The following is a 22157-nucleotide window of genomic DNA, read 5'->3' on the forward strand; positions in this document are numbered from 1 at the left end:
ATTGCATTGGATCAGATTTCTATTGTAGTACTGTGTGTGTGTGTGTGTGTGTGTCCCACAGCAGTGTGGAGGCCCTGAACAGTGGACATTGCCATGTACCCCAGATCCCTCTCCTGCTCACCTCTCACTCCCCACCCCATCCCACCCCACCCACCCACCCCCCCGCAAGAACTCGCTAAAGGTGTGTTCAGTACAATTAGGCCCTGAGACATCTGTTCCTCCATCAGACGTCTTGCCTCCCGGATTTGTGCAAATATTGGCCCTTTTAGTGCACTTGCTCAAGGTCACACAGCTGGCAAAACCAAGACTTCAACTAAAGTCTGGAAATGAAACCACTAAACCACACAGTTGCACACCCGAGAACTCCCCAGATTTATAGCTTCACATTAAGTTCCCGATGAAGGAAGCTTTAGATGAGTTTTTTGAAGCAACAAGAAAATAGCTGAAGCCTCTTTTTCAACAGCTGCCTGCCTCAGAGACACTGCCTGACCCTGGCATGGGTATGTGAACTCATCACAATTCAAACAGCCAATCATCCAGTGTAACCAGGAAGCTGGGCAACCAGGCAAGTCCCTCCTTGAGGTAGGCCTTCATGCCCCCCCTCTCTGCCCCTCCCAGACTACACAAACAGTCCCTCGCACATTTTGCAGGATGGCGCGCTGCGGGGGGAGTGGCTGAGTGGCCATGGAGAATGTCGTAGGTGGCATAAGGAAAGGCGTTCCAGTGGAGGGATAAAGGAGCAGGACACAGGCTCAAGGACAGAGCCGGGTTCACTCCCCACGCCTCCTCTTGTACCCTCCCCACTCCTGCAGCCCTCCCCTCGTGGCCCCCATCATTCTGTGCATCACCTCTCATTCCATATAGTCCCTCCTCCGGCTACTGTCCTGCTTCCATTTCCCATTTCCTTTTTCTTACAATTTTACCTTCCTTCCTCTCATCGCAATTCCCAAACCAAAAAAAAAAAAAATTAACAAATGTAGGAAAGGAAACAAAAGTGGGTAAAAATGTACATTTTTAATGATTTCTAATGTTTTTTCCGTGTTTTGGAAGTAAATCTAGTGTCTTAAGCTGTGAGCTGCTGGCAGGATGCTGTGTAGTCCTTCATTTACTGTGAACTTGGCACAGGAAGTTTACTGGCCCATTTTACTGCAGAGCGCCTGAGTGCAGAGGACAGCTAATGCTGTACTTTGGGAATCAACGGAGAAATGTCAGTGAGGCTGCTAATTATTCAGTAAATTAAATATTGCTGCCACAGCTGCTATTTCTAATGTCCTACATTTGATCATGCTGTCTTAATGCAGAGCCAACATTCAGATTCTATTTAAGCGATAAAGAAGATGAGGACCTGGCAAACTGGTTATTGGTTCTTTATGTTTTAGAAGTCATTTGAGTGTGCAGCCTGAAACTCACGTGGGAACCCAGAATGGTGCTTACACATGACAAAGTTTATGGATATAAAATTTCATTTCTATCCTTTTCTTAACTTTATTTCGGGGGAGGACGTTACCAGAAAGGTAACAATAAATGATTATTTATAAAAACAGGTATTTTCAAATTATGATAAACATTCCATTTAAGATTACTGAGGATGTGACCCCCCCAAAATCATTTTTTTCAACTTTGCTTCATAAAGACCTTTTTAAAAAACAATCAGTCTTTGTATCACCTAAGGAATTTTAAACTGTGACATATATTTATGAGACTATTTAAGGTGAATATTTTCAAAATAAGTAGCAAATGAATGGGTCATGAATTTGCGTGCACTGCCTCTGAAAATGAGCACATTTGAAAACAGTTTGTTCAAAAGGCGCCATTGGCCTTTTCCCTTCCTTCTCAAAGAGCATATGTGTTGCATTAGTACTCAGAAAAGAGCGTGTTTTCATAGCCTCCAGTGCTGCGTTTATAAAAATCATGATGATTTTAGGACTGCACCTTCATTTTTTGAATTTTCAAAACTTGTCCCTTTTTGCTCTTTTATTTTCTTTCAACAAAACAAAGACTGGAGAACCCCTTTAAGAAATTTTATACATTCCCACAGAGTCCCAGTTTGTTGACCTTCAGGCCACAGAGTAAAACCTTTCTTTTAAGTCAAGCATTCCCCATTGGGAAGCACTCCAGCTTTTTCTTTTTATGAGGAATTTTAACTGCTGGACTTAATTTAATTATTGTATTTTGTACATACTCCCAGGAGCCCCAGGGCATGAGCTTTACTTTTTTCAAAACTTTCAAATGAATATCTTTAGAAATGCACATTTCTGATGGTAACCTTACTTCTTCCACTTGTATTTCTAATCTAAATACCAAACTTGGATCATTCTGTTTCCTGACTTATTCCTGGAGAGGCTTCAACCTCACATCTCTTTGCCACAGATACTGTTCTTGAGTAGACATGGAATATAGTCATTTGAGTCCAGAATGTGGGAGCCCGGGTTTCATAACAAGAAAATAAAAACCATCTCCAGTTGAACTACATTTTAAAACTTGATGGTTCTGGGGACATAGTCTTCAATAAGAAGGGTTCCTAGGTTGAATTCAGTAGCATGCTGGTCCCATGGCTGCAGCCTGCCACCATCTGTCCCTATAGTTTCTATGAGATATTCCCACAACATCAGCTGCTCCTCCCGGATCCCAGCAGAGGCTCATGTGCGAACACACACACACACACACACACACACACACACACATACACACACACACACACACACAGGGAGTTGTCATCCCAAGCTAATGGCAAAGATTCAATATCTTTATTTCTCACCTCTCTTTATCCATAAACATTTTCATTCAAGCCTTCTGATTTCCACCTGGAAATCAAAAACTTCGACCACATCTTGACTCTCAAAGGTGAAAAATAATTTTGGGGGTATTGACTTAAAACTCATATAGGAATATTGAAATGTGGAACAAACATAAACTTTCCAAATCATAAGCTCTGCCCAAAATATTTCATGAGGGTTGGGCCACTTATGAAGTAAGTTTCATTGTAGGACTTCTGAGACCTCTGAATTTAGGAAGATGTTTTTAACTAGAATTATCTGCTAGGTGAATCTGATTTTCTTATTTATTTTGATTTAAAATTTAAAATTATAGATACCACAGCATTTTGGTACCAAAGAAGGACTTCTGAGATCATCTAGGCCAATGATCTAGACCCTGGCTGCATATTAGAAGTACCTGGCGAACATTTAGTAAATACTCTAGTCTCACCCATCATTTTGCAGATTAAAAAGAGAAACAACCAGACAAAACTCTGAAAGATGAAACATGGCTTTTACATTAGAACTGTCTAAGGTACAATACTGTAACATGATTTGGGAACTCCTGGCCATGCTAAACTTTAAAGCAAACTTAATTAAGTTTCCATAATTATGTTTTGGGCCACATGAATTGTAAGATAGTTGACTGATTCTTCCCACATGATACACTTTCTAATTTTATACACATTCACATCCCTGACTGATCATAGAATAAGTTGGAATAATCACGGCCTTGAAACGTCTCACATTTAATTTTTAAAATAAGGTATACTTGTGTAGATGGCTGCCCTTCCTGAAAATTCATTTAAGTTTGCCCTTTGCAGTGGCAGTGGCATGCTTCTTGACTAATATTCTGCAATTTATTTTTCTTACATATATTTAAAATATATAGGTAAAAAGCAGTATTTCTCCTAGTGTCATCTGACGACCACAAAACATATGAACCATAGAGCTTTACATTGTACCATTTTTATAAAAACAGAAGCAAAGAAACATCAAATAACAACTCATCGGAGTGAGAACCACAGCCCCATGAAGGCAGAAGTGAGCTTAGCTATCACTTCTGATGGCCTCAGGAGAGCAAAGGGGGGCCGTGCTGAGAGCAAGGGCTCCTTGTGGTAAGAAGCCTCAGCTGGGGGCTCCGCGGGCCTTTGAGCCAGCTTGGTAATCGCTTACCCTCACCCCACTCCCCCCAAAACAGCACCTCCCTCACCTTTCCCACTCCTCCTCAGCTGCCTCCTTCTCCCCCTTCCCCATCCGGGATGGCGGATGGCGGGATGGTGTGCTTGCAGATCACGAAGGGAAAAGGAGAGCTCCAGTCACTTTGACTGGAGGGCCAAGGACCTCCCGGGAGAGATCCAGGAAGCTTTGATCTCAATTATTTGCCTTGGGCTGAAAGACCTCTGTTTGGCCGATCCTCTAGGATCCTAATAAGGCCAGGACCTGGGATCACAGATGCAAACCTTTTTTCTTTTTCTTTTTTTTAACGAAAGGAATGCTGAGATGCAATGATTAAAGCTGTAGAGTTACTAGGAGATGGTACGTTAATATAGGTCATACCTACATAAGAATACGTTCATTAATTCACTCCTCCAGCAGATACTAATTGAGCTTCTGTCGTGTGCCTGCGGTGAGTGACGTCACTGTGGTAGTGATGGGCTGTGAGGGTAACCTGGGGGTGGCCCTAAGGCCCCTGTGTCCAGTAGCTCCATCAGAAGGGAAAGCAGGTGGGTGGCTAAAGCCTTTCTTATTCTGGTTCTCCCACCCCACCCCCGCCCTGCATCCTGTTCTAATTACTCTTTCTTATCCTTTACAACAGACATGAAAATTAACCAAGATCATAGCTCCAGGCCTGAGACCAAAAAAAAAAAAAAACCAAATAAAGTATCTTAGAGGTAGTTTCCCATAAAAAGAAAAAGTTTATAAAAAGATTAAAAAATTTTAATGGCAAGAACTGCTGAAAAGTTTGCCCCTGCTTAGTTATTTCACTTTCTGCTCCTTTACTCTTTTCTGTACATTCCCAATTGGCTACAGTGAACCCACATCGCTGTGATAGCCAAGAAATAAGATGAACGATAAAATAAATAAATGTAACGATGGGATTTTAGATTATCCGTATTTTCTAAAATGGACATTTGTAATCAGAAAAATGTGTGTTACCATTTAATTTTGTTGTTGTTTTAAGTAAGGATGACTAGAAGTGAGGAAAATAAGTCTAGGCAAAAATCAGAATTTGGATGAGAGTGAAAGTTCATTATTACAAGAGTAGTCAGAAATTGGACCAGAGAAAATTTAAAGCAATAAGCTTTTTGACTATCAAACTAAATCATTTTTTGAGTGATAACCTCCAAGGCCCAGCACTCACAAGGCTGATGGCAGTGAGGCTAGGTAGTCCTCCTGGAAAATATTTGGCAATGAGTGTCCACAGACTTATTGTCACTTGTGCCTTTTACATCTGGATCTGGGAAATTCTGTGATCCTAAATACAGAAAAAGCCTCATTCACAAACACAACTCACAGTTGCGTCGTTTAAATTAGAGAGGCATGAAAACCATGGAAACCATGATGGAATATTAGGCAGCCACTTAAAGCTTGTGTTTCTGAAGAAAATAAGAAAAAGCTTTGTTCAAAAACAGATACCGGACTTCCCTGGTGGTGCAGTGGTTAAGGATCCGACTGCCAATGGAGGGGACATGGGTTCAATCCCTGGTCTGGGAAGAACCCACATGCCACGGAGCAACTAAGCCCGTGCGCCACAACTACTGAGCCTGCACTCTAGAGCCCGCAAGCCACAACTGCTGAGCCCGTTTGCCACAACTACTGAAGCCCACGCACCTAGAGCCCTTGCTCTGCAGCAAGAGAAGCCACCACAATGAGAAGCCTGTGCACCCCAAAAAAGAGTAGCCCCCGCTCGCCACAACTAGAGAAAGCCCGCACGCAGCAACAAAGACCCAATGCAGCCAAACAAGAAATAAGTTTAAAAAAAATTAATTTTTTAAAAATCAAAGAGAAAAAAATTCAGAAAAAATCCCCCAGATACCAAGCTGTACATGTAGAGTCTAGAGCTGGACTGTCTGGCCTCTACTGCTTACTTTTGAGTAATCTTGGGCAAGGAACTAGCCTTTCTGTGCCTCAGTTTTATTATCTGTGAAATGGAGGTAATAGTGGCACCTATCTCATAGAATTGTTATGAGACTTAATTGAGTTAACACATATAAAGTTGAGTACCTGACACATCAGGGCCCTCAACAAATGTTAGCTGCTATTACTATTATAATGTGATTACAACCATGTTAAAAAGAAAGCACAGGGCTTCCCTGGTGGCTCAGTGGTTGAGAGTCCGCCTGCTGATGCAGGGGACGGGGGTTCGTGCCCCGGTCTGGGGAGATCCCACATGCCGCGGAGCAGCTGGGCCCGTGAGCCATGGCCGCTGAGCCTGCCCGTCCGGAGCCTGTGCTCCGCAACGGGAGAGGCCACAGCAGTGAGAGGCCCGCATACCGCAAAAAAAAAAGAAATCACAACAGAAGAAAATACACCAAAATGTTAGCAATTACTGTGTTTGGATGTCGAGACTACTGGTGATTTTCATTTTGTCTTCTTTGTACAGTTTTGTGTTTCCAAATTTTTCATTAAATATATATCAAAAATTAAAAAACTAATTTAGAGCTAATTATAAACAAAATCTATGTTTGAAACACTGCTTTTGATCGCTCTTCAGTTAAACCTAACAGGCCCTGAGTAGAGAGGCCCCGGCAGGAAGTTTTCATATGATCTGAAACCTCCTGTTGCCAGGACTCAGGCACCGGCTTCCAAGGACTCCTTCTGCCTTGGGCACCACGGTCACTTCTTGTCACAGGAAGGACAAGCTTGGCTGTGTCGGGTCGTGGGCTGCGCCCAGGATTGGCATGAAAGTAACCTGATTTCCAGTCCCACCTCTGCCACTTACTACCTGTGTGTTCTGGGGAAAAGCCTGCTCCTTCTCCATAAGGAGAGATCTTGATGCAGTTAGCAGCCTCAGAGAATTAAAAAAGTGGTTGAGGGAATTTTTGAGATACTGCCTCGGTTGGAGGGAAGAGAGATCCTGAACTCTGTGATTCTCCACTCCAGCTGTCCAGCCTCGGAATTCCCTCTCCCAGAGTGGAGGGCCCATCTGCTCTGTTTACACACCTGGACCTGGTGCGAAGGGCGGTTAGGGTGGCTCCCTGACCATTTGTGGAATCACCCCTGCTTCCAAGCAGCATGCTACAGGCAAGCCTTCAAAGAAGTACCAGAAGCCAAGTGCACTCTCTGTCATCACTTAATAGTGCTTGAAGCTTTTCATATAACAAAAGGGGATGAAACAGCCCTACCTCACGTTGTGGGAACCCAGTAATTCTTCCACTGGCTCTACGCCAAAAGGGTTTTCGCTTACCTTTAAATATTAGATCTGACTAATGTGGGCCACCAATGCTCCTGGTAAATAAAATAGGAATAAAATAACTGATTGCAGCTCGACTTCATCACACACTATGGAAAGGAGGGAATTGATAAGTTGCGATGACAAATAATCTAGTATTATTTTTGGCAAAAATAGACAAATGTCTCCAATTTAAAGAATGTCAGCATCATTTTTCTCTATCCTTGTGAGGTTGGAATCAAACCACAGAGACAGAAATTTTATCTACTTTCTTCATTCCTAGCACTGAGCATGGTACTTGTTCTTAATAAATTTTTGTTGAATGAATCAGTTAATGAATTGATGAACAAATGAGACAGGGTCTCTTCTCTATTGTGTTAGATGGTGGGGATATAGAAATAAATACCTCAGAGTCCCACTCCTAGAAGCTCACTCTAGTAGTGGAGCCAGACACACAAATAGAAAATGACTCAAATACAACGTGATTGATTCCTAAAATCATACCTCTAATGTTTCATGTAGTCATGTTTCAGTGTAGTCATGTTTCAACTCCTCCTATGTGTCAGGTACTTATACACAGTAAAATGTAATCCCTTCCTTCAAAGTTCACGGTCTAATCTGGAAAACAAACACGAAGCACAAGGCACAATACCACCAGGAAAGCAAAACAGAAATAGGGACTTGATAGAGAGGCAGCACAGTATGATTTAATCATGTGGACTCTGGCATCAGACTGCTTGAGTTCACAAAGCTGTGTGACTTTGGACAGGTTGCTTAGCCTCTCTGGCCTTTAACTGTCCCATTTGTAAAATGAGGTTAATACTGGGACCTATCGTATAGGGTTGTTGTGAGGAGTAAATGAGTTAATATCTGTACAACTCAGGATAGTGCCAAGCTTGTACTAAATACCAAATACAAATAAATCTTTCCTATGTTCTCTGAATTTTAAACTCTCATTAAGAACTCTGTTTGGCTTTCTCTTTGTGCATGCCTGATGATTCTCCCCAGAAAGGACTTGTGACCAAACAACTCCAAAACTGTGGACTCGGGTTAATCAGGGAAGGAAAGGTAAGATTCCTGTCTGTTTGTGGAAAATAATGACCATTTAGCCAAAAGAAAGAAATTCTCAAAGCCAAGAGACACCTAGATGAGGACTGCAAATTCATTCTAAATAACCACTACTCCCTTATCCCTGGTCCAGGGCAGACATGGCTAATCAACCTCAGAATCCTTTCCAACTGAGTCTAGAATCAGGCTCAGAATTGTTTCCAAACAAGGCCCCAGGCAGTGCCAGTCTCTGTGTCTCCATGTCTCTGGCCTAAACCTTACCTTAGGGTCAGCTTCAGGGTCATTTTTCTCACTGGACACACTGGGCAGCTTTCCTGTCGCCCTGCTGCCAGAGGCACGGTGTGACAGCCCTTCTCCCAGGGCTGAAGCCCAGCTCCCACCGTGGCCTGCCAGCCCTCACTCCTGAGAGATCACCAGTCGAGCTGGTTCTACTCTGCCCTCCCTTGTGGGTCCATGGCCACTGGCTAACTCTGTGACCTCAGCTAAGCAAGTAACTTAACCCCTCTCTGAGCCACCGATTCCTTCTTGGTATATAGAACCTCCCTCAAGATTCTCGTGAGGATTGAATGTGATCGTGTATGTGAGCGGCCCCAGCTGGAGTGGGCTCTCAGTGAAGGGTAGGTGCCGTCTTCCCGCCAGCCAGGCACAGCACCTTTGTGACTTCACCCCCAGGGTCCTGCATAACATGAAACAGAGTTGGGGTGCTCCTGAATAAGGCACCGGGGCCCCCACTCAACACAACTGCCAATGAACTCAAGGTCATATGGGCTCAGACAGCCGGGAATAGGTGAAGACCAGCGGGATAGGAGGGGTGAGGAATGGGGAGTGAGGGGTGCCTGAGGTGTGCACAGGGACTCCGTCACAGACCTTCTTAGGAAACGATGGGAGGGGGCACTGGAGGGTTTATATTACTCCCATAAGCCGAGAGGGGGCCTTGCACACAGCCCAGGGTGAGACCACAGGGACAGTCCCTCCTGTCTGCCTTCTCCACCTCCTAACTCAGGGCTAAGACCCCCTATTTCTGGAGCCGCTCTCATTACCTCCTCCCAGCTGGACCTCAGTATGGATGACTCACTTATGAGTTCCTGTCTCCTCTTCAACTGAGAGGGTTGTTCCCTGAGAAGCCTTGGCTGTCTCCCTCTGCCTTGTCTTACCGAGTTTGTGTGTGATATCCCTCACCATCACCCAGAGGAACAGGTCCTGCTCCCATCCCACCCCCGACCCCCAAAAAGCAGGCTTGCACCCTTTGGACCCAACCCATGTTCAAGTCCAGCAAGTGAGTCCAGGGCTGGCGTCTCTTGGTCATTCACGAGACAGCCTGTGACCCTCCTCTCCTCCCTGTACCCACCGCTCTTCCTGGGCCCAGCCTGAGAGGCAACTCCTCCAGGGCCCTTCTCTTAAAGGCTCTGTCAACATTTTCAATTCAGGCTTCTCCTTCGAGAGTTTACAAGTCAACTGGCAAACAGAGTGAGCCCAGGTGGAAAGGTGCCTTACAAGGGAGCACATCCAGGCAGAGAACCCAATGCAGCCACTCGGCACTGAAATCTTGGCTAATTTAATATCTACAGTAAACATGGATTTGTGTGGAATGCAGCCGCTTCTTTTAATTGCTCCAAATAAATATCCTGGGTAATTTTAAGAGAGAGTCTGCAGCAGCGCGAGCCTTATATTACCAGGAAGTGCTTCGGGGTATTGTGTGCTGAGAAAGGCGTTACATAAATTGAAACTCCTTTTGCTCAGAGCCGAGTCCTGAAAGTTCATGCCGTGAGAAACATTTCTCACCATGCACAAACTGAATTGTATATAAAATTAAATTTTCTGATTAAAATCTTCATTGTTGGACCTCCTGCTGGCTGCCACCATTTTGCCGAAATAAGATACTATTTGCGGTAATGGCAACGGGGGAAACCTGTTGGTTGTAAACTGGCTTCACTCTTACAGTTTAAAAATCTAGAGAGCTTTATTGTGCAAACATTGCATTTTCCATACAAGTATTACAGAGCCAGGCTTTACCACTGATTCATCAGCCAGGGTGCAAGCGGGTTTACAAGTCCGACCCTGACAGCCCTAAATCTCCTGCACACCCAGCCCAGCCCTGGGAGGTGGAAGGCGCGAGCAGGAGGATGAGACGGGCATATATAACTGTCTGCTGTTTTCTAATTTAAAAGATATTTTTCTTCACAAGCGCATTATTATTTGAGGGAGGAAAGAATATAGAGGAAAAGATGGGGCCTAGGAAGAGTTCAAATTTAAGAGACCACCCTTCCCCAACCCCTGGCCCTGGAAACTGACAGGATTACTGCCTTTTAAGGATTTACCCATCCCACCCCCCAGCCCCCAGCCCCTCTCTCTCCACTGCCACCTCCAAGCCCCAGTTCTGAGAATCTCCCTCATAGAGATCAACTACAGCTCTACACAGCATCACCAACAGAGGCGTCCAGGCTAATAATTTTGTTTGACAAATACAGAATCTGGAACCAAAAAATGAAGGTGGTTTTTTCCTAAGAAGGTGTGCGCTCGAAATCAGAACCCCGAGGGCTGATTTTCATCTTTCGCTTCCCTAGCTTTCAGTTCATAAGTGAACTCTCTCCAGAAGTCCGCATCGGCCAGGCACACATAAATATTTTTTACTGCCTTCCATCTGTTAGAATAGATTGTCCCTCTCTTTCGTTTTGTAAATCATTCTGTTGCTTGGGTAATCCAAAACAGCTTTGACTTAAAAAGGAGGAAAGGGTGGGGTGCGGGAGGATTTAGCAAAACGATTGATCCAATTCGGTGTAGCTTGTATTTTGACAAAATAAAGCCAAAACAAACTGATTTCTTAAGGAATGACCTAGTCTGAATACGATGAGTCTCACCAAATCTTTTTCTAGAAAAGAGCATGCAGGTTACTGGTACAACCAGTGCTAGAGTAGCATAAACTAAGCCACCTTCTCTGAGGAAGCAAATGCAAGGGAAGTGGGTTGAGGTGAATGGGAGCTCTAAGACCCCAAGTTCAAAGGCACAGCTCACCTGGAAGGCACTGAGGTAAAACGGGTGGGATCTCACACACACCCCACGTAGGGCTCAGAGTGTCCTTTTGCAGCTTCTTTGCCCTAAAAGCCAACCCTAGGTATTCATATGCATTCATCTAAGCTGTCCCACCTGTGGGGAAAATAGCTGGGGGTAGAAGCAGGAAGTGCCCAGTAGGGTTCCTGACCCAATCCCCTGCCACCACGTATTACCTTTCTATAGATAAGAGCTTGGGGAAACTACTATTATTATGCCTACTTCTGTTTCAGTTGCATAATGATTTAATAAATTAAAATAATTTGCAAATCTATGAATTAGCTATTTTTGAAAATTATTCCATTGGCTTTCTTTTTTCCCTCTAAACCTCCCTTGTGTTTTCTAGTCTTTCATAGTTTCCATGACTCTAATTAGCACCAACCTGAATTTCTTACATGGTCATAGAGTGGGAAAAAAATATAATCTGTTTCCCTTCTTCTCTTCTTAACTAACCATCCATATATGCCCTCTGTTTGAAAACCAATAATAAAGTGAGTTATAATATTTCATCCACTCATTCAATAATGTCTTGAATTAATGGGGTGCTAAGAGCCAAACTATTATGCCTCTCTCACTCAAGAGTTCTGTCAGCCTGAGGAATACATTAGAAGTCCCAGCTTTACTGTCTTTTAAACAAGGATTTAAAGATCCCAAGAGAGAGACTTCCCTGGTGGTCCAGTGATTAAGACTTGCGCTTCCACTGCAGCGGGCTTGGGTTTGATCCCTGGTCGGGGAACTAAGATCCTGCATGCCGTGCGGTGCAGCCAAGAAATTCTAAAAAATGAAGGAAGGAAGGGAGGGAGGGAGGAAGGAAGGGAGGGAGGGAGGAAGGAAGGGAGGGAGGGAGGAAGGAAGGAAGGGAGCAAGGAAGGAAGGAAGGAAGTCTACAAAAAGAACTTACATGTGATGGTGCCCCCTTCTCCCAACTTCACTTCCTTCTTTTGCCTTACTTCCTGCCTCTTTGCAAGTAACCAAGAATCCCTAGTCCTTTCCTTGTTCCCTATAGGGCTCTGCTCCCCAAAGGATCCCTTTCCACGGCTCCATTATCTCCTCTAGTCTTGAGCAAAGATGGAATGCTTGACCTCCCCATACCTCTGCCCAAACTTTGCCTACATTTTTGTTCCAGGCTTCCATTGATTTCTTTGAATAATCATCAGTTGTTTCTATAAGCAAAAGTCATCAACAATATTCTACCGACTTTCCAGTTTGAGCAAGAAGACATAATGCCTGTCCCTGTATAGAGCATCAAAAGTCAAGAACAGGGCTTCCCTGGTGGCGCAGTGGTTGAGAGTGGGCCTGCCGATGCAGGGGACGGGGGTTCATGTCCCGGTCCGGGAAGATCCCACATGCCGCGGAGCGGCTGGGCCCATGAGCCATGGCCGCTGAGCCTGCGCGTCCGGAGCCTGTGCTCCGCAACGGGAGAGACCACAACAGTGAGAGGCCCGCGTACCGCAAAAAATATATAATAATAATAAATTTTTAAAAAGGCAAGAACAGGACAGATGCATCCAAAAATGATTCAAGATTTAATAGAGCCAACCAGACCCTGCTCATGTGCCCTGGCAAGCACAGCTATCGAGTGGGCAAGCCCTGACAATGGGGCAAGAGGGCACAGCAGGGGTAAGGAGGAACCCCAAGGACCAGTGGTACTGCCACCATCCCACCGCCGAAACCAAGGCCCTCGTGCCCAGGCATATACTGGAGGGCTAGACAGTGAGGCCCTGCCCCCCTTTAGGGGTATTGGTGGAGATTCCTAAAAGGGATGGAAATCTCAGTCTCCATCTCAACAGATGGGTCCTCAGATAGGCATCTGCAATTCTGATGGATAGCCATCACCCAGTTTTCTTCCCCATTGGTTCTCCAAAGGGAAAAGCCAAGCCCCCTCCCTCCATGAACCTACTCTTCCATCACAGATTAGAAAGGCTCCAGGTTGATCAGGCTGATAGCCCTGGCAATCACTCTCTTCCTCAGCCAGAATGGTGAGTTGAAAACCTGTCATTCACCAGCAAGAAGAGGATCCATGTCAGGCTCATCTCCCTTCTTCTCTCTCCCTTCCCTTACCTACCCATCCCTCCATCTTTCTCATGGTATGGAGTGTCTTGTTTCTATCTTCTACTTCTTGTCCCCTTCTTGAGTTCTAGCCCTTTCTTTTAGGTTGGCAGACACCAGAGGGCAACATAATCTCACCTACTAGTCAGTTCTTTCATTTCACCAGTAGAGGGAAGAGTTTGAGAGAACCTACAAGAACTAGGAGGTGTGTGGAAATGATTTTGAAATATGGAATTAGCTAGCGCGATAGAACTGCTCTCTTAAAGGCATCTCGTGCCAAGGCATTCTGTTCCCGTTGGCATATTAACTCACCAGAGCATGACACTGGCAAAATTTCCCTCCAGGCTATATTTTGCAAAGAGACAACTTTTCATGTGATGTGAGACCTGAGATTAAACTAACAGAAGTCCTACATTATTCAAGGTAACGCTGACACTCCATTCCTCCCTCACTGCTTAGTCTTTTGAGATCTGGTTTTTATTTTGTTTCTGAAATAATTGGTAAGGCATTTAGCCCTGAATGGCTTGTTTTGAGTACCTGTCATCATAGGACTCTAGGCGCTTTGAGGGTGCTTGGAGCTTAGTTGGGCAAGTGAAGCTGAGTCAATCAGAAGAATTGATTACGAACCAAGCAGCAGAGCTCTCGGGGCAATAAGTGCCCAAGTAGCGCCTGCTAAACTTGCAAGAGCCTGCTTCACCAGGGCCTGCCCATTCCACCATGCATACTGAGGGAATTAGAGCAGGTTCCTTTTGAAAATGGTTTGGAAGGAAGGATTCAGAAGTTAAACTTGTGCCACTGAACTGACCATTTACCAAATAATTACCCTGACCAAGTTAGCACTAATACCTTTAAAAAGTAGACAACATGGAACTAAGCAATCTGCTCAACCATTGCAATTTGCTCAATTGTTTGGATCTAATTACCGGGCCTGTGTATTTTCTGCTTGGTGTCCCCAGCCTTTGAACCATTTCCAAAGCCAGAGCTTTATAGAAAGGGTCTTTGAGAACCCCTTTAGATAGAATCTGTGATTCTATCCTTCTTTAGATGGATTTTTTTATCCGAGTTGCTGAATTTATCCATATAACTTTGCCTCCATTTCTTCATCAACATCCTTTCTTTGATTAATTACCTAAAGCAAGGGTTCTTATCCTGAGGTCCAGAAGTAGACTTGAGCACTTCCATGAATCCCTTGAAACTGTGAGTAAAATTCTATGTGTATGTACATAATGGTCCTTCAGGTGAGGGGTGAGGGCCCATAAATGTCATCAGATTCTCAAAGGGCTCCATGACCTCCATCTTGCAACGATGCAATCATGATGTTCACCAGACCAGAATTTCCCCAGTCAATGTGCACGAATTTGTTCCAGGTGTGTGCTTGAGCCTCTGATTGCCTCAGCCCTTGAGCGACTGGACAGGGCCAGGCATGGCTGGAGCTTCCAAGCTGCCCAGGCACTATAAAAATATTATTTTCTCTGTGTGCCACAGTGGATAAAATGTTGGAAGCACTACAGTAAATTTTCACTTTTATCCCATCCACCATCTTTGTACTGTGCATCTCTTGCTTCATCTCCATGGCCTTAATTATCCAGAGGGAAGCTTGGCACTGATTTGGCCACCTGTGGTATAATCTGCACTTCATATCCTTTACCAGGAAAGAAAGTGGTGTGGTCGTCTCCTCTTCCTGAGAATGCTCCCTGGCACACACAGCTTGGAATTTGCTTTGCCGGCCACGTGGTGGTAAGTGAGACCAGCTCATTTCCCCATTTCCTGGGCTATTCCTTTTGCTAATCCCACGCATCTGACCCTTTCCTGTAGTGGCTCGTATGCCAGTTCCCTAAATGGCTCCCAGCTTCATTACCAGTATTCCTCAAAAGCGCTCTCATGAAAAGATTCTTTCCAACCAAGAAAGACATTAAAATCTTACACAGAACCCATATATAGCCAAATTCAAACTCAAACGTAACCAACAGGGCAGGCAAATTCCCATGACTCCTGGCTGACACAGAGCATCCCAAACTAGCGTGACTGTCCAAGCCTTCCCCTGCCTAGTCCAAAACACACAAAAGTCCTCATGTTCCAGACCGGACTAGCCATCCACGGTCAGTCCAGTCTCATTACCTAACGCTCAGATCACATTGTTTTACTATCACTAATTTCATAATTTCGGTAAACTAAGAAGTATGCCATTCACTTAGAATTAGTTTAGGATTCTGACTTTCATATGAATGACTTCAACAAAGTCTTGCAACTGTCTGCTGTACTTCACCTGACAATTTCAACATTTTGATCACCTAATTCTTAAATATTCTTCCAGCCCACCTCACATTCCTACTAGAGAATGAAACTATCACCTTCTTTTTATCAGTTAGCCAAGTTGACAGCCCAAAATGTCAACAACGGTTTCTAACATCTTCAAAACTTTCTTCCTCCCTTCTTACCTGAACTACCTGATCTAGCTAGACACATCCCTCACCTATAACTTTCTTGTCAATACATAATTTCAAAAATACCTTACTTTTGAGAGTAAAGAAATTGCTGCTAATCCATAAGGAACTGTAAGTGCATGTTTCTTAAATATGTAAGTGTAAATGTTACTGACGGGGAGGTTACGTAGGATAAAGTAAGGAATGTGAGATGGAGGGTTCAGGGAGGGATGGGAAGAGTCCACACACTGTCACCATCACAGAGCCCCAGGTGTGCAGATTTCACTTTGCTACCCAGAAAGTCTCAAGCCCACAAAGAAGTCTTTTCTTAAAACCTACCACGTCTAATTCTAAAATAAATTAATTATTCTTAGAATATTTCCAACTATAGTTAGAAGGCTTCTCCCACCCGGTGCTCCTGGCCAGACTGTCACAGAGCGTTGTTCAAGAATGTTTATACCAAGATGAGCTACTTCCTTCTTAATCAAACTGACAACCAGACTGAATTCAGGATCCCTTTACTTGAAGGCTATAATCCCTGGTAAATCCTTTAAGAAAGTAGTTGTATCGCTTTTCTATGTATGTTATTTTAGAAACAGAGGGAAATACTTGAATAAATGCCTGAAAATCACCAGCAGTCATTCAAAAACCTATTTTTTTAGACAATATCAGGAGTTACAAAAAACTCTGTGATGGATCCTGAAATAAAAGATATAGAAAATATCGCTTTTTCAAGAATAAAATAACGTGTAGATGTACAAAATGCAAAAAAATTTAATCTTGTTTTTAACGTATTTGCTGAGTTTAAGAAAATGAAATGCTCTGCTCCCATCTGCAGCCATTATAACAGTAGATTTACTAGTTATTATTCACTAACCTTAAGTGTGCACTAACTTTCGAAGGGAGAGATGAATACACTTGGGGGTAAAACATACAGTATTTTTTGTTTACTCATGAGTTTAAAGTATAACATTTTAACATCTTTTCATTTTATTTTTGATCAATCTAAGAGCTGAAGCTGCTTTCACATATACTTCTGTTGTTCGACCACCTCTAAGTAAATAAGTGCTTTCTACTTGATACTAACTTAATATGGTTTTTCAATGCAAGCCTTTTAAAGCTTCAAGAGCATCAATTTGCAAATCCCCCAACAGTCCCGGGAAGGAGAAGCTGTAGGGAAACATGTAACCCAACGGCTCTCACCTGAGATCCAGCATAACGAAGGGACCCCAGCTGGTGGCCTTTCATTTTCTGATATATTTCTCTCTTAAAACATAAACGCACAATAGGAAAATTAAGTAGAGAAACAATTCCATATATAGAATAGCACGGTGGGTTCTGGACTTTGACGCCTTTCAAACCCCAGTTATTTTGTGCTGTAGCCAAGTTGAGTGAGCTGGGTGTCACCTCCGCTTTGAAGCCTTCCCTGAGCCACCCCCCAACTGCCCCTGCCTGCCCCCCCGGCCGTGGACGATCTGCATTGTAGCATTGGCACATTTAAACTGTCCATGTCCATTGGCTTCTACCGCACACAACAGGCTCCTAGAGAGTGGGGGCAGTGAGTGCCTCCATCACCTGTGTCCCCATCAACTGCCACAGCCACATGACAGAGAATATGCTCATAAATGTGGAGAGGACAAATACTTACATTCTCCAAAATCCTCGTTGTATTTTCTAAATCCCACTTGGCACGTTTAGACTGAAGCTACTTGCCATCTAGAACAAGGATGAATCAAGCCTTTTAGATTTTCTAGTAAAGCTTCAGGTGGTGAGAAACGCAGGTACTAAGACTCAAAGTGGAGGGAAGCTGGGAAGTAGAGACAGGTATGAGGGGTGCATTCAGGACAGGACAGAAAGAAGGTGAACGGGAGATTCCGAGACTGGGGCTGCTGCCTCATCCCCCCAGTGTCTGCGCCTGTGCTTCTACGAACTGACCTCCAGTGGCTTGGCCTTCTGCCTTTCTGTGGTGCTCAAATACTGGCCCCCACCAAAACCCAAGAGTAAACCTTACACTCCCCCAAGAGGGATAAGGGAACAAAAAGAAACATCAAAACTCAATTTCCATCTTCATCTTTAGACAACACCCTAGTAATATAGTAAGTGCTGATTACGTGTCAGGTACTATGCTAAACGTTTTATAAATCATGTCCTTTTTTTGGCATGCGGCTTGCAGGATCTTCGTTCCCCCACCAGGGATCGAACCCAGGCTCAAGGCAGTGAAAGCGCCGAGACCTATCCACTGGACCACCAGGGAATTCCCAATCATGTCATTTTACTTATTTATTTATTTATTTATCTATTTATTTATTTTTTGGGGGGGTCTTCGTTGCTGCGCGTGGGCTTTCTCTAGTTGCAGCAAGCCAGGGCTACTCTTCGGTGCGGTGCGCGGGCTTCTTATTGCGGTGGCTTCTCTTGTTGCAGAGCATGGGCTCTAGGTGCGCGGGCTTCAGTAGTTGTGGCTCGTGGGCTCTAGAGTGCAGGCTCAGTAGTTGTGGTACACGGGCTTAGTTGCTCTGTGGTGTGTGGGATCTTCCCGGACCAGGGCTCGAACCCCTGTCCCCTGCATCGGCAGGCGGATTCTTAACCACTGCGCCACCAGGGAAGCCCAATCATGTCATTTTAATTCACACAACAATCTAACAAGTTAGTTCTTCTTGTTAACGCTTATCCCCATTTTATAGAAGAAAAAGCTGAGGCTTGAGGTTGCTAAGTAATTTGTCCAAGGTCCCAAAGCAGGAGAGATGCAGGTTCAGGATATGAAACTGTAGTGATTCACAGCCCGTGTCCATGAGAATTCTTTCCTGAACCTCAATCCTGGATGACACCATCTCGATTCTCTCCCTCACAGATGTTAAAGTTAATATTTAGGGGAAAGGAGAAAATGTTTGCTACAATCTGACCGCTGCTCACCTCTGAAAAAGAAGTGGCAAAAGGCCAGATGTCAGCTCCAGGCCCCAATGTGTGTTAAAACGGTAAGAAAATCCCCATGTGACTGGATCACAATAGCCCATTCTAGAAAATTCTGAAACCTGAGGTTCAAAGCAGACTATTTCTGTTTTTAAACAACAGCTCCATTGGCCTGCTAGCTTCAAACCCTAGCATCTAATTTGTGATCCTGCGAAAGCCTGTTAGGAGGATTTCCATATAAAAGCATCCAGCACAATCAACTTCTGGCCTTTCCCACACACAGATCCGCAGGACCAGGCTGCCTCTCCAGCACGCCAGGGGCACTAGGTGTTTAATTTGGAATCTGATAGCTGCCTAAATTTTGAGGTATCCCGTAGGTGCCGCACACAAAGAATCCTCAATGGCCACTGGCAGAAATTCTTAGAAAAACAATCCTCCTGGTTGTCGGAATCACAACTACCACTTTCACTCCCCGCCTCCCTGTCATGGAAGAGGCTGTTGTGACTTGAATTACAGGGGCCCATGTGGACTACCTGCCGTCCAAATGCGCACGTGACAATGGACACTCCTTTGCTGGCCGGCGGTGTTATTTCAGACACTGTTGGACAGATGGGCTCCGTTCCGAGCGGGGGAAGAGCCACACCTCGGAGATGACATGTTTTATAGGGCTGTCTCCTCGCCGCACACAGAGTATCCTCATCATTTTGCCAGGGTTGGGGCAGATATCCGAACATCAGAAGGACAGCTTCTCCCCAGCATCCTGTCTCCAGCCTCAGGGCCTGCATGCAGTTTCGGGGATCCTGGTTGTCGGCTGGCCCCCCGCCCGCTCCTGTGGCTGCCATGTGTGGGGCATGTGCCTGGGCCTCGACAGCTGTTGGAACACAGTAAATCCATTCATACTGACATATCCCAATGACTAACACGGGCTTAGCGAGGAAACAGAAGCGTTTGACAAGCAGAAACAACTGAATTACTTTTAGAGGGGTGAGGAAATGACACCCCCAAAGGGCTTGATCTTGCCATTTGGCTTGGATGGGGGGACTCACCATGGGAGGCCACCCGGATGTCACCCCAGCCACCTACCATCATTAATTCTGAGCAGAAGAGGAGCCCGGCCGGTGTTTCAGCAACAGGAATGAGAGGTCTAAAGAGATGGTTATTGGAGACCACGCTGGACATGAAGAAAATAAATCACTCAAACCCAAAGGCTTAAAGTGAGAGGCAGTCTCACTTTGTAGTTTGGAATGTGGGCTTTGGAATCAGACAGAACTGGGGTTCAAATCCTGGTTCTGCCACTTATCTCATGATGAGCCGTGAAACCCCTAAGCCTCTGTTTCCTCGCTTGTAAAATGGGGTATGATAATGGCATTCCTAGCTAATGGAGCTCTTTCAGGAATGAGTGAGACCATCGGATAAAGCATTCAGTACGGTATGTGTGTGTATAAAGCCTGATGTACAATAAGCACTTAATTAACCGTAGGTAGTAATCATAATAGTACATTTCAGTGAGAGGACAATGAACTTTGTGTTTGTCCACACATGCAGACAGGTAACAGGATTCACCTTGCGCTAACTGATGTAGCTCCTGAAGCAGCGTGGAATCCAAAGGAAGCTCGACGCTTACTGCTTCAAAACACACTTCCTCATCAGGACCCCACCACCGCCACCTTCTGCAGAACCTGGATCATGAGGTGAGTTGGAGAACCATCTAGGGCCCCACCAGGCTTGGTGTTCTGAATCAGACCTCAGCAAACGCTCTCCTGCCTAATGTGGATCATTGTTAAGAACATGTCCCCACGTCACTGCCATAAACTATAGGGCAGCAATATGCATGGATCTTCACCCATGGCTTTGGGGATGTTTCAGCCCACGGAACCTACTGGACTGGATGTTATTAACAGGTACCGTACAAATAGAGTACTCCAGGTTCCCTCCATGCTACATCAAGTGCACAGGATTTTACTCCCCTGCAACAGCAGTTACCATAACCTCCACTCGTGGAGTGCGCCTACTGATGATGTTCCTTTTGGACATCGTAAGTCCACCAGTCAGAACCCACCAGAGCCCCCATCTCGAGCCAGCAGAACAGGGGAGTATGTCTTGTTCACCCCAGCTGTCTACCCCAGGAAGCCGGCCAGGGAGGTCACGGACAGGGCACTTTATAACCAACTCGGATGCAATGAAAACGGGAATTACCCATGATTAACATCTAGAAATAGGCTGGAGAGAATATGACAGGAAGAGAAACATAAATCTGATTATGCAAAAGGATGAAAGTGGAAAGCTTTGGAAGAATTCCGCTTGCTTCCAGGAGGGCCTTCTCCCATGACCTCCTCCTGCGGCCACGCCAGGGCGGGCTGTGTCCACAGCTTCCCCCAGCTCCCTAACCGCCAGCTCTAGCTGACTCTGCTCATCCTTTCCTGGTCCTGCCTCGGGCCTGTGGTCGGGGCATCAGGGTTGCTTTGGTTCTTCCTTCAAAGTTCATCACTAAAGAGGCATCTTGCTTTCCCTGCCATATTTTAGTTGAAGCTCATATATTTTCTTAATGACAAAAATATGAAAACTGATGTGGTTCAATGGTCCTCTCTCTCCCGTCGTGACCCAGCAGACACCCAGTGCTTGCTCCCTTATGGGCCTCCTTGTTTCCTCCTCCTTCTCCACCACTGACACTCCTTATTTGCTCTGGCAGCTGTGTACCTGGGGAGCGTTCGAGTCTTGCGCCGAACCAGCACAGAATCTACTGAACTGAACCTAGCGGCTCCAGGTTTCATTTTAGCCTTCCCCCTTCCATAGTTCTAACCCCCTTGACTCTTTACAGCCACTAATCAACGCCAACTGTTTGAAGATGCAGGACAGAAGAAATTCTGAAGGCTGCCGCTTCCTTATACCTCCCTGAGAGCCGTCTTTGAGGATTTAAGGCAAGAGAATTATTGAAACACATTTCATTGATTTATTATTAATTGTCCCTTGGGTAAGCACAGAAAGTACCAAGCAGAGGAAGGCTGCATGACTTGTGGTCACTGAAACACTTTCAAGTGTCTGCCCAGATCCTGAATTTCTGCCATGAACAGGGGAACCAAAATGAGGAAACACAAGTTATAGAGATTAGACTCCAGGTGAAGAGGAAGGGGGTGTAGGAAGGAGGTGTGGGGTACAGCTTGCTGAGTAGTGGGAGCAGAGACCAGGCAACTGAGGCAGCTGGCAGAGGAGGGAGGTGGAGGCTTGCTTTGGGAGCGAAGCCAAAGTCTACTGTCAGGGTGTGGGATCCAGAAAAATCCCACCGGTTAACATGAATAAATGCCCACCGGTTAACATGAATAAATGCCCACCAGCAGAAAGACAAATACTGCTTCTGGTCCAAGAAACAGAGGCCTGAATGGCCAAGGAAAGTAGATTCTTATCTTCGGGCAAGGGCCCAGCGACACACCAGCTCAGAAACATGTCCCAAAGGAAGGGAGCATCGTTACTGCCAGCTGAGCATCTCCGAACCCCCATCCATGGAGGAAACAA

General features: G+C 45.1%; 1 long non-coding RNA gene across 2 annotated transcripts; it reads left to right on the top strand.

Annotated features, from left to right (window-relative positions):
* Nucleotides 1-8174: 8174 nt before the first annotated feature.
* On the top strand, nt 8175-21568 carry LOC132508884 (uncharacterized). Of its 2 annotated transcripts, XR_009536809.1 has the most exons (5): nt 8175-8220; nt 14969-15054; nt 18589-18712; nt 20193-20338; nt 21466-21568. It is a non-coding gene; the product is annotated as an uncharacterized LOC132508884 (long non-coding RNA). The 2 variants fall into 2 exon arrangements; XR_009536808.1 differs by lacking the exon at nt 8175-8220 and having other exon boundaries at nt 14131-15054.
* Nucleotides 21569-22157: the final 589 nt, after the last annotated feature.

Source organism: Lagenorhynchus albirostris, chromosome 18 (assembly GCF_949774975.1).
Source record: "Lagenorhynchus albirostris chromosome 18, mLagAlb1.1, whole genome shotgun sequence".
Classification (NCBI taxonomy): domain Eukaryota; kingdom Metazoa; phylum Chordata; class Mammalia; order Artiodactyla; family Delphinidae; genus Lagenorhynchus; species Lagenorhynchus albirostris.